Source organism: Suricata suricatta, chromosome 5, assembly GCF_006229205.1.
Source record: "Suricata suricatta isolate VVHF042 chromosome 5, meerkat_22Aug2017_6uvM2_HiC, whole genome shotgun sequence".
Classification (NCBI taxonomy): domain Eukaryota; kingdom Metazoa; phylum Chordata; class Mammalia; order Carnivora; family Herpestidae; genus Suricata; species Suricata suricatta.
In genome coordinates this window covers 154,721,266-154,734,109 of record NC_043704.1, presented here as the reverse complement: position 1 = coordinate 154,734,109, position 12,844 = coordinate 154,721,266, and the positions used below count along the sequence as shown (strand labels likewise).

At 39.5% G+C, this 12,844-nt stretch overlaps 1 gene segment (V, D, J or C); it reads left to right on the top strand.

The window, feature by feature from the left end:
- The window catches only part of LOC115292453, a 494,271-nt gene that overhangs the window by 248,330 nt on the left and 233,097 nt on the right, over positions 1-12,844 (top strand).

Genomic DNA, 12,844 nt, shown 5'->3' with positions numbered 1-12,844 from the left:
TGTGGAGTGGATGGTTCATATATTATCATATATTGCACAGTACATACCACAGCCCAGACCATGAGAGCCACATGTCCATCTGTTAGTACGTTGGGCAGGAAGGAGGAGGGATAAAGCAGGTGGTGCCCACACCCTTGGAAGTTCCCCCAGGATTAACAGGAACATGATAAGAGTAACCGAAAGGCTAAAGGATGGGATAAGCCTAGCAACAGAGGTGGCCCAAAAGCCACAAGGGGACTTCTGAGAGCTGAGCATGAGTCCAATAGTTGTAACTTGCCCTTAGATTACCCTAAAGTCATCAGAAAGCATTCATAACACCAGGGGCCACTCAGATCTCCTGGGACACTCAGGTTACCAGAGGAAGCTGAGGACATCAGGGTCACTCAGGTCTCCAGAGAGCACTCATAACTTCAGAGGGTGCTGAGATCTCCAGAGGCATTTATGTCATCAGTTGCCACTCATATCACCTGGGACCACTCAGGTCATCATGGAGCACACAGGACACGAACGGCCACATAGTCACCTGGGGCTCTCAGATCACCAGGGGGCTTACAGGACACCAGGGGACATCTGGGATCTAAGAGCTCATATCCAGAACCAGTAATGTTTCAGGGTCAGTTTTCCTGTGAGGCATCTTTCTCATCGTGTCCTGCAAACGTCATCCTGACCAGTAAGCAGTACAAACTCTCTTCTAAAACCTTTACACACACAGATATCTTTTCTTATTTAGAGTGAATGGTCATAATAGCAGTATCTACCTTGATAGAGACCAAGCTTTGGGATAAATCAACTCAAATAATCATACCAGTTCCTCACAGGTACACTGGCCACCATTTAAAATATATATAATTTCCAAACAGAGGAGACTGACTCATTCAAGTGATCTAAATTTAGTTCATTTGAGGAACTCTTCTCTCCTTGTACCTGCTCTAAGGTGTTCATTTGATGTCTATGAGGCAGACCATCATTAAGGACCCTCCCAGTTGTTCAAACCCCCACAATGTCTTAATCAGCTCCATGACTCTCTCTCAAGGATTCTCAGTATCTCCATGTTCCTGTGAAAGAAAACAGTTGTTTCTACCCCTCACTCCTTTTGTTCTGCCTCTGGGACAGAGACACCCAGTGGGGAGATATCAGAATCAATGTTTATACTGAGGCCAGCCTTACAAGTTGGCATCCAAGGGTCCATTCTCTTGGATTAGTCGGGGGATCTTCCACTCTATCCACCTGTCTCCTGCACCTGCCTCCGCCCACAACATGAGGCCCAAAACTTCCTCACACCTATCTGGAAATAAAGTCAGCTATGCAGAAACTCGATCTGGTGAGTTATTTTTACCACAGTGTTTTCCATAGTAGCTACACTATGTCATACACCCATCGAGAGAATCCTAGGATTGCCTGTTCTCCACATCCTCACCAACACTTGATATGTTCTCACTGTGTTTGGTCTCTTTTATAATAGCCTAGCTAACAACTATAAGGTGATATCTCGGTGGCTTGGGGGGGGATTTCTCTGATGATTAAAGATGTTGAACATCAAGTCATATGCTGGATGACATTTGTTCCTCTTTTATAGAGAAATGGGTATTTATATGCTTGACCCAAATTTTAATCAGGTGATTCTTTTATTGTTATGATTATATTTATGATTTTTACAGTTGATGTTAAGGAGTCCCTCCTGTATTTTAAATATTAACTCCATTTCAATATTTTTTCAGGTAATGTTTCCCATTTCATTGACTATCTTATTGCTCTGCTAACATTTCCTTTGCATCTTTTCTAGTTTGATGTAGTTCCCCATGTCACTCTTTGTTCTCTGTGATTTTGCTTTTATATCAAAGAAATCATTGTCAGGTGAATGTCATGACATTGATCCTTTGTGAGTTTTTTAAGGCATTTAGGGTCGGGTGTTCTGATTTATCCATTTTGAAATTGTTTGTGTCCATCTATATGTATGATGTAAGATTATGGCCAAATATAACATTATTTTGCATATATATATCAACAGCATTCTTAATGTTTATTTTATTTTTGAGGAAGAGAGACAGATCATGAGAAGGGGAGGCACAGAGAGAGAGGCAGACACAGAATCTAGGCTCTGAGCTGTTAACCCACAGCCTGATATGAGACTCAAACTCACAAACTGTGAGATCATGACCTGAGCAGTATTCGGATGCTTAACCAACTGACCTCACAGCCATTCCTAGTCAACACCATTTTTAAGAGACACTATCCATTTCCCACTGCATATTTTTAGAAATCTCATGGAGGATTTGCTGACTACATCTGATCACTTTTATTTATGGGCTCCATAATCTAGTTCACTTGTGTGTATGTCTCACTGTATACCAGAAGAACACTGTTGTAGGTAATGTACGTCTGTAATTTATTTAGAAAGTAATAAGTGTGATGTCTCCAGGTTCACTCCTCTTCATGATTTCTTTGTTACTTCCATGTGTTGTGTGTTTCCACATGAATTAGTACATTTCTCAGATTCCTTTAAAAAAATCATTGGAATTTTTATTGATATAAGATAAACATAAAATTAACATTAAAAGTAAAGCAGAGAAAAAAGTGACTATTACAAATACACAAAACAAATCAACATTAAAATTTCTATTTGGAAAAGATAAATGAAATTTTAAAAACATAGGTAGCCTAGGAAAATAGGTAAGACTCAAACAAATGCAATCAGAACTGAAAGAAGACATATAACTGAACAAATGACAGGAAAAGGATCATAAAAAAAAAAAACCTTAGATCTTTATAGGCCAACAACTAGATCACAAAGAACAAATTACACATTTTCTAGTATTATGTAATTTACCAAGACTGTTCCATGATAAAATACAAAATACACAATACAAAAATTAATAAGATTTCCTTAATCTGCAACCTACATGCTCCAAAAAAAATAGCCTAGATGTATATGGTTTTCTTAAAAATTCTACCAAGTACTTAAAGAAGAATTAACACAATTATTTCTCAAACTATTACAAATTACTGATGTAAAGTAATATTCCCAAATGCATTTTATGAGGACAGTATTACTCTCACACCAAAGCCAAAGAAAGACACCACAAGAAGGGAAATTACAGGCCATTATTTCAAATTAACATATATACAAAATTCCTTGAGAGAATCTGAGCATACAGAATCCAACAGCACATTGAAAGGATCATTCATGATAATCCAGCATGATTCATCCCTGGGATGCAAAGATCTTTCAATGTACACAAATGTATAAATGTGATGCACTACATTAACAGAGTGAACAGGTGAATCTACACCATTCTTATCTAAATCATAAAAACATTAAACAAAATTCAACGCATGTTCATCATTTAAAAATAACTCGATTAAAAAGGAACAGAAAGAAATTACGTCCATGTGGTTGTGGCCATTATGAAAATCCCACACCCAACAGAATAATGAATCGTTAAATACTGAAGTTTTTTCTGTCACGTCAGGAGCCAGGTAATGATGATCATTCCAACATAAGTATTCAACATGATAATGTGAAGAATAAATATGCCACCCCAAATCATGTCATCTTATGACATTATTTATTTGGATGAAAGTTACTTGAGAAATAAGTCCAAGGACACTAGGACCCTCCTTTGTCCCCTGACAGCAGGAAATAAATCTCCCTTGGGAAAGTTCCCTCTCCTGTACCAGAAAGGGAGAACCATCCTTAGCATAGAAATATGGATCTTAAGGGAAAGAAGGCTGCGCAAACAAACCTAGTTACTTGGTGACTAATTTAATACTCCAAAAACACACGTGGCTTTAACTCTTTACAAATCCAAGGTTTTCTTGTCTGAAAGTCACAAGTGCCACCTTCTTTGTTCATTCTCTGGGTGTCATATTATCAGGATGCTCATGCACTTGCAAAATGAAATTTATTCTCTCCCGTAGACCTGTCTTATGTCAACTGAATCCTTAGACCAGTAAAAATACAGAGCAAAGAAGGGAAAAGCTTTCTGCTCCTACAACTGGAAGATGTACCCAGAAAAATTAGACAATAAAAAGAAATAAGATACATTTAAATCAGAAAGGAGAAAGGAAAATCACCTGTTTGTAGATATGATCTTAAACATAACGATACACTAGAGATACCACAAAAATTATTAGAACCAATTTTTTTAAATTAAAAAACTACAAGATACAAAAGGAACAAGAAAAATTCTGTAATTCCACACACCAGGATGAAAATATATGCAAAAGAAATAACAAAATTACACAATTTTAAATAGCACAAAATAAATAATTTGAGCTAAACCAAAACAAAAAGTATGTAAAATACTTGTATTGTGAAAATGACCTATGTTGATTAAAGGTAAGTAAAAATGCACACATGCCTGCAAATATAACTGTGTTCACAGATTAAAATTCTTCATGTTGGAAAACAGAGTGGAGTCTTCTCAAAAATCTAGCAATAGAACTCCCATATGACCTAGCAATAGCACTGCTAGGGATTTAGCCAAGGGATACAGAAGGGCTGATGCATAGGACCACATGTACCCAATGTTCATAGTGGCACATTCTGCAGTAGCCAAATCATGGAAAGAGCCTAACTGCCCATCACCTGATGAAGGGATCAAGAAGATGTGGTACACACACACACACACACATACACATACATACACACACACACACACACACACACACACACACACAATGGAGTATTACATGGCAATGAGGAAGAATGAAATGTGGCCATTTGTAGCTCGTGGATGGACCTTGAGGGTGTCATGCAAAGCGAAATAAGTCAGCAGAGAAGGACAGATACCACATGTTTGCACTCATAGGTCTAACAGGAGAAACCTAACAGAGGACCATAGGGAGGGGAAGGGGGAAAGAGCTGGGGAGAATGAGGGACACAAACCATGAGAGACTACAAAATACTGAAAACGAACTGTGGACTGAAGGTGGAGGGAAAGGGAGGGAAGGGGTGATGGTAATGGTGGGGAGCACTTGTGAGGAGAATCACTGGGTGTTATATGGAAACCAATAAGACAATAAACTATTCTAAAAAATAAAAATAAAAATTAATTAAAAGAAAAAAGAAAGCATTCAGATGGCTAACAGACACAAGGAAAAATGCTCAATATCACTCATCATCAGGGAAAACAAACCTGTACCAGAAGGGGAAAACCATCCTTAGCATAGAAATAAGGATCTTAAGGGAAAGAAGACTGCGCAAACAAACCTAGTTACTTGGTGACTAATTTAATACTCCAAAAACACACCTTGGCTTTAACGCTTTACAAATCCAATGTTTTGTTGTCTGAAAGTCACAGGTGTCACCTGCCTTGTTCATTCTCTGGATGTCATATTATTAGAAAGCTCATGCACTTGCAAAATGAAATTTATTCTCTCCCGTCGATCTGTCTTATGTCAATTGAATCCTTAGACCAGTAAAAGTCCACAAGCAAAGAAGGGAAAAGCTTTCTGCTTCTACAAGTGGAAGATGTACCCAGAAAAATTAGGCAATAAAAAAAAGAGACATTTAAATCATTAAGAAGAAAGTAAAATCATCTGTTTGCAGAAGGCATGCTCTTAAACATAACAAAACCCAGAGATACCACAAAAATATTAAAACCAGTTTTTCAACATGCGAAAAAGTACAGGATACAAAATGAACAACAAGAAAAGTGCTGTGATTCCACACACCAGTATGAAAATATATGCAAAGGAAATTTAAAAATTGTACAATTTAAAATGGCACACTGAGATACCATCTCATGCCAGAGTGGCTAAAATGAACAAATCAAGAGACTATACATGCTGGCAATGGTGTGGAGAGATGGGCACCCTCCTGCACTGTTGTTAGAAATGTAAACTGGTACAGCCACTCTGGAAAACAGTGTGGAGGTTCTCAAAAAACTATCAGTAGAATTCCCTTATGACCCAGCAATAGCACTGCTAGGGATTTACCCAAGGGATACAGAAGTGCTGATGCATAGAAGCACATGTACCCCAATGTTCATAGCGGCACCTTCTACAAAAGCCAAATCATGGAAAGAGCCTAACTGCCCATCACCTGATGAATGGATCAAGAAGATGTGATATATATATATACAATGGAGTACTACATGTCAATGAGGAAGAATGAAATATGGCCATTTGTAACAATGTGGATGGACCTCGAGGATGTCATGCTAAGCGAAATAAGTCTGGCAGAGAAGGACAGACACCATATGTTTGTACTCATAGGTCTAACAGGAGAAACCTAACAGAGGACCATGGGGAGGGGAAGGGGGAAAGAGAGTTGGAGAGAGAGAGGGACGCAAAACTTGAGAGACTATTAAATACTGAAAAGGAACTGAGGGTTGAAGGGGGAAGGGGAGAGGGGAAGGGGATAATGGTCTTGGTGGGGGGCACTTGTGGGGCACAGCACTGGAGTTATGTGGATACCAATTTGACAATAAACTATTAGAAAAAATTAAAAGAAAAATTTAAATGGAAAGATAAAGCATTCAGATGGCTAACAGACACAAGGAAAAATGCTCAATATCACTCATCATCAGGGAAAATAAACCAAACCACAGTGAGATACCACCTCACACCTGTCAGAATGGTTAAAATTAACAACACAAGAAACAAGGGTTGGCAAGAATGTAGAGAAAGGAGAACCCTCTTGCACTGTTGTTGGAATTAAAACCAGGGCAGCCACTCTGGAAAACAATACGAGTAAAATTAAACACTAAAAAATTAAAAATGGAACTGCCCTACAACCCAGCAATTGAACTAATGGGAATTTATCCAAAGGATACAAAAATGCCGATTTGAAGGGGCACATGCACCCCAATATTTATCCATGTGCTATCAATGAGAGCCAAATTATGGAGATAGTCCAAATAAATCAGTCCAAGAAGAACAGATACCATACATTTTCACTCGTGCGTGGAACTGGAGAAACTTGCCAGAAGACCATGGGGGAGTGGTAGGAGGAAAAACACTTAAAAATGGGGAGGAAATTAATAAAGGGCTCTTAAATACAGAGAACAAACTGAGGGTTGATGCAGGGTGGATAGGGAACTGGGTTAAATAGGTGATGGGCATAAGGTGGACACTTTTTAGTATGAACATTGGTGTCATACATAAGAGATGAAACACTGGATTCTACTCCTGAAGACCAAACAACACTGTATGTTAAATAACTTGAGAATAAATAAATAAATCTTACAGGTAAAGAAATTTTCTTCATATTGTCACAGAGCCATCTCACAAACTGACCTAGTAACTCCTTAACTCTGTCGTTCATTTTTGAAGAATCAAATCTAAGTCTGGAGGTTGACATACAGTCAAATGATATGCAAATAGAGCCCTTTCTGTGCTGATTAAACCAGCCCAGCCAGGACCCTACAGCTGGGAGAAAAGCCCCAGCTCCAGGAATCTCAAGGGTTCCAATTCTGTGATCAAGACAGAACACAGACATCTCACCATGGACTTTGTGCTTGGCTGGGTTTTCCTTGTTGCTGTTCTAAAAGGTACTTGATGGTGAACGCAAGACACTGAGTATGTGAGTTGATATGAGTGAGAGAAGCAGTGCATGTGTGACAGTTTCCTGATCAGGATGTCTTGTGTCTGCAGGTGTCCAGTGTGAGGTGCAGCTGGTGGAGTCTGGGGGAGGCCTGGTGAGGCCTGGGGGCTCCCTGAGACTCTCCTGTGTAGCCTCTGGATTTGACTTCAGTAAATACTGGATGCACTGGGTCCGCCAGGCTCCAGAAAAGGGGCTGGAGTGGGTCTCAAATATTAAATATGATGGAAGTAGCACAAACTATGCAGACTCCGTGAAGGGCCGATTCACCATCTCCAGGGACAACGCCAAGAACACGCTCTATCTGCAGATGAACAGCCTGAGAGTTGAGGACACGGCCATGTATTTCTGTGCGAGAGACACAGTGAGGGGATGTCAGTGTGAGCCCAGACGCAAACCTCCCTGTGGAAGAGGATCAACACCTCCAGGGTATGCACACTCTGCACAATTCTGGTTTGTATTCCCTGGAGCAGGTGCAGATGAAGGCTACAGACCGGTTTCCTGTCAGGGTCTGGGGCTTCCTTTCCACACAGCAGTTTCCCCCAGGGAGCTAATCAAGACACATGATTCTGTGCTTACCTACTCACTCTCTGAATTAGAAAGCTTGTTGTCATAGAAGATCTATACTAAAAGGCACAAAAGATACAGTCAATCACACTTGCTTACTCCTATCCCTAAATAGAAATGAATGACAGACATTCAGAGGCAAAACAGCTGAACTTTTACAGGAGTCCCAGATTCACTGACTGTGCAGCTAGGACCACAGGATCCCACAGGTCCTCATTATCCTCAGCCAGCTCTTGTCCCAATCAAACAACTTGACACTTCCTTCATGGCAGTTTGCTACTCAGGACTTTACATGTATTGCAGCTTTATTCAATTACTCTAAACAAGAAAATCATCTGTTCCTGAGGAACAGAACCCAGAGCAGATGGTTTACATGACAAAATAGGATGAGAAGTCCCATGGTCTACTATCACAAGCTGGAGACCCAGAAAAACGACTGGTACACTTCTCATCTCATTCTGATCTAGTGTCTAGTCTGCAAACATGGGGACTTGATGACGTAACTCCCAGAACAAGGGCAGGAGGAGAACAATGTTCCAGCTCAAACATATACATGGGAAGTAAAAATGAGAGAACGCTTCCTCCCTCTGCACTGGATGCTATTCAGAACCTTAATGGAGTGGGTGATGCCCATGCAGACAGAAGCCATGGATGGAAATGTCAATTTCTTCTAGAAACACATCACAGACATCCAAAGAAACAATGGTTAATGTGGATACTCCTGACGCAGTCAAGATGACACATAAACTTAACCAAGACAAGTCAAACTCCTGTAAACGTGGAGCTAAAAAAAGGAAGATTTAGAAGTCCATGCCATTACTGGGTAGAGTCCGGTGGGCATATCACTCCTCCTGTGGAGAAGGAGGACAGAGGCCCATAAGAGATACTGTGCTCTGAGGATCCCCTGAGTCGTATGGAAAGAGACAGCTCCCTTCTTGGAGTGCATCTTGGAGAGGTGGCACTGCCTCTCATGAGACAGGAGAGCTGACAGGCACCTTTGCACTTCCCTGTTCATTAGCATAGGAGCCCCTGCTGAGAGCAGCTAACTGGATGCTGTCTTCTTCTTATCTGTCTCTATGACACCAAGCCCCCAGGTGTTTATGCAACTGGCCTTCTGGAACAAACCAGCTCCAGCTACAGCAACCAGGACCCTCTTCCAGAGGATCAGTAGGGACTGTCATATTGGGTTCATAGAATCTGGAGTCTTCAAAGCCAGGTAGAGCTCCTGAGATAAAACATAAAAGTACTGTGATTGTGGGGGGAGGGGAGGCCTGAGTGGGAACTCATCTCCAGGGACTAGAGAGTGGGCTGATGCCAATATTTCCACCCACCAATCAGCATGGACAGACCTCAGCCTGCAGCACAGCGCCAACCAGTGGGAGCTGAGCCTCTACCACCAAGCCTTCCCCACCCCAACTGCTTTCCTTAGGTGCTTCCTTACTTGGGAAAGAGTGCCTGAAAACCAGAGCAACAGTGTGCACCTCCCTCCAAAGATCAGCATAAACCCCCACACTCACCAAGTCTACGGGCCATATAGTGAGGCATAGCTTCATCTCTAGGGGAAATAGGAATTAGCTTCTTTTAACAAGCAGGTAGAACTCACCTAGTGAAAACTCACACCACTGAGGACAAGGTCCCAACACTCCTCACTGGAGGCAAGGAGAAACTCTGCAGAGGACTGACCAGAGGGACAGAGCAGCCAATACACGACAGCACAGGGCACACAGCACACACAAGAAATGCTTCCTGAAGTGTCAGGCCCTGGACAGTATGTGAACTCTTCTTAATAAAGCCACTACTCTAGAGGCAAAAAACATAACAGGATATGATAAAAACCAGAAGAAGGGAGAGACATAGACATTCGTCAAGATGGAAGAATTCAACCCAAAAGAAAAACGATAAAAAATCATTACCAGGGATATTATTAAAACATGTATAAGTAATATGCCTCAAACAGAATTTTAAGAACTATCATAAGGATACTAGCTTTGCCTGAGGAAAGCATAGAAGACAGGAGGGATACCCTTACTGTAGATAGAAAAGACCTCTAAACAAGTCAGGCTGAAATTTTTTAAATGCGGTAACTGAGATATGATACTGATTGGATATCATGACCTCAAGGTTTAAGAAGCAGCAGATGAATGAGTAAGTGAAATAGAAGATAATATTATGGGGGAAATGAAGCATGAAAGAACAGGAAAATTAACATATTGGGTCACAGATATATACAGGGAACTCAGCAACTGCATAAAGTGTAAGAATATTCTTTTCAAAAGAGTCCTGGAAAAATAAGAGAGTTGAAAACGGAAGAAGTTTTGTCTGAGTGAATTATAGTGGAAAATTTCCCCAAATTGGGTAGGAAACAGACATCCCCATCTAGGAGGCACAAAGAACCTCCATCAAAATCAACAAAAGCATGCCAACACTGAGACATATGACAGTAAAATTGGCAAAATAGATTTAAAAAACCCTAACAGCTAAACAACACAACAAAAGAACTTGTTAACTAATAAAGGAAGATAAAAGATTGTGGCAGATGTCTCCACAGAAACCTTCAGACAAGAAGGGAGTGGCACTATGACCTCAACATGCTCAATTCAAAGAATACATTATCCAGCAAGGCTGTCATTCAGCTAGAAGGAAAGATAGAATTTCCCAGACAAACAAAAACCATAGGTATTCATGATCTCTATCCTGGCCTGCAAGAAATATTAATGGGTACTCTTTGAGTGGGAAAGGAAGACTAAAAGCAACAAAGACGATAAAGAAATAGAGAAAATCTCCAGAAACAATGACTTTAGAGGTAACACAATGGCACTAAGTGTATATCTATCAATAATCACAGTCAATGTAAATGGAGAAAATGCTCCAATCAAAAAACATAGGGTATCAAAATGGATTAAGAAAAAAACAATATCCTTCTCTACACTGCATATAATGGGCTCATTTTCACCCTAAAACACCTTTAGATTGAAAGTGAGGGGATGGAGAACAAGTTATCATGCTAATGGATATCAAAAGAAAGTTTTAGAACTATACTCATATCACACTTACTAGATTTTAAACCAGAATCTGTTACAAGAGATCATGAAGGCAGTATATCATCATAAAGGGGTCTATCCAACAAGAAGATATAAAACATTAGATATTTATACCCCAGAACTGTAAGCACTGATATATATGAGTCAATTAATAGGAAACACAAAGAAAATCATTGATAATAATACTATAATAATAATAGATAACTTTAATAATCCATGGACAGCAATGGACAGATCATCATAGCTTAAATTCAATAAGGAAACAATGCCTTTGAAAGACACACTGGAGCTAAAGTGAACAAATTTGGAGACTATAGATGCAGGCTAGGATGTGGAGAAACAGGCACCCTCCTACACTGTTGGTGGGATTGTAAACTGGTTCATCTGCTCTGAAAAACAGTGTAGAGGTTCTGCAAAGAATTTATAATAGAACTCCCCTAAGACCCAGCAATAGCACTGTTAGGAGTGTTATGCCCAGATTGCAATATCGTCCTCAAAGACCAGAGACCACCAGAGAGACTGAGTCACATATGCAAAAGCAAAGAGCATTTATGGACTTCAACTTGACAATAAAGTGTAAAAGAAAAAAAGACACACTGGACCAAATGGACCTAACAAATATATTCAGTACATTCCATCCTACTGCAGCAGAATACACATTCTTTTTGAATGCAGATGGAACATCCTCCTGAATAGATCACATATTATGTAACAAATCAGCTCTCTGCAAGTACAAATAGATTGAGATCATACCTGCATATTTTCATACCACAACACTATGAAACTTGACGTCCACCACAAGAAAAACGTTGGAAACACCACTAATACATGGAGGTTAAAGAACATTGCAGTAAATAATTAATGAGATATACAGGAAATTAAAGAAGCAATAAAAAATACACGGAATCAAATGAAATGAAAACATGCTGATGACAAACCATCTGGATGCAGCAAAAGTGGTTGGAGGAGAAATGTATGTGGCAATATAGGACAAACTCAACAAAGCAGAAAAATCTCAGACTTAACCCCTTTACAACGATAGGAGATAGAAAATGAACAGCAAATGAAGCCTAAAGCCAGAAGGAGCAGGGAAATAAAAAAGATTAGAGCAGGACGAGGACACTTGTGGGGAAGAACACTGGGTGTTATATGGAAACCAATCTGATAATAAAGAGTTAAAAATAAGTAAATAAAAATAAAAAATTAAATACTTAATTTTCAAAAAATATAACTAAATTATATAAAAACAAACAAACAAAAACAGTAGAACAGTTCAGTGAAACTATAAGCTGCTTTTTGGAAGAATTTAAAAACTGATAAACCAAGGGCAGACTTAGCAAAAACAAAAGAGAAAGGACTCAAGAAAATAAAATCACAGATTTGAGAGGAGAGATAACTAACACCACAGAAATAAAATTATAAGAAAGTATTTTGGAAATTTATATGCCAACAAATTGGGCAATTGGGCAATGTGGAAGAAATGGAAAAATTACTAGAATAACATAGACTACCTAAACTGAAATAGAAGGAAATAGAAAACCTGATCAGACTGATAATAAGCAAAGAAATTGAATCAGTCACCAAAAATCTGACACGCAAAAAAGTCCAGTGTTAGATGGCTTCACAGGTGAATTCTACCAGATATTTAAAGAAGAGTGTAAATATTCTATTTAAGTGGTTAGAATAGTCT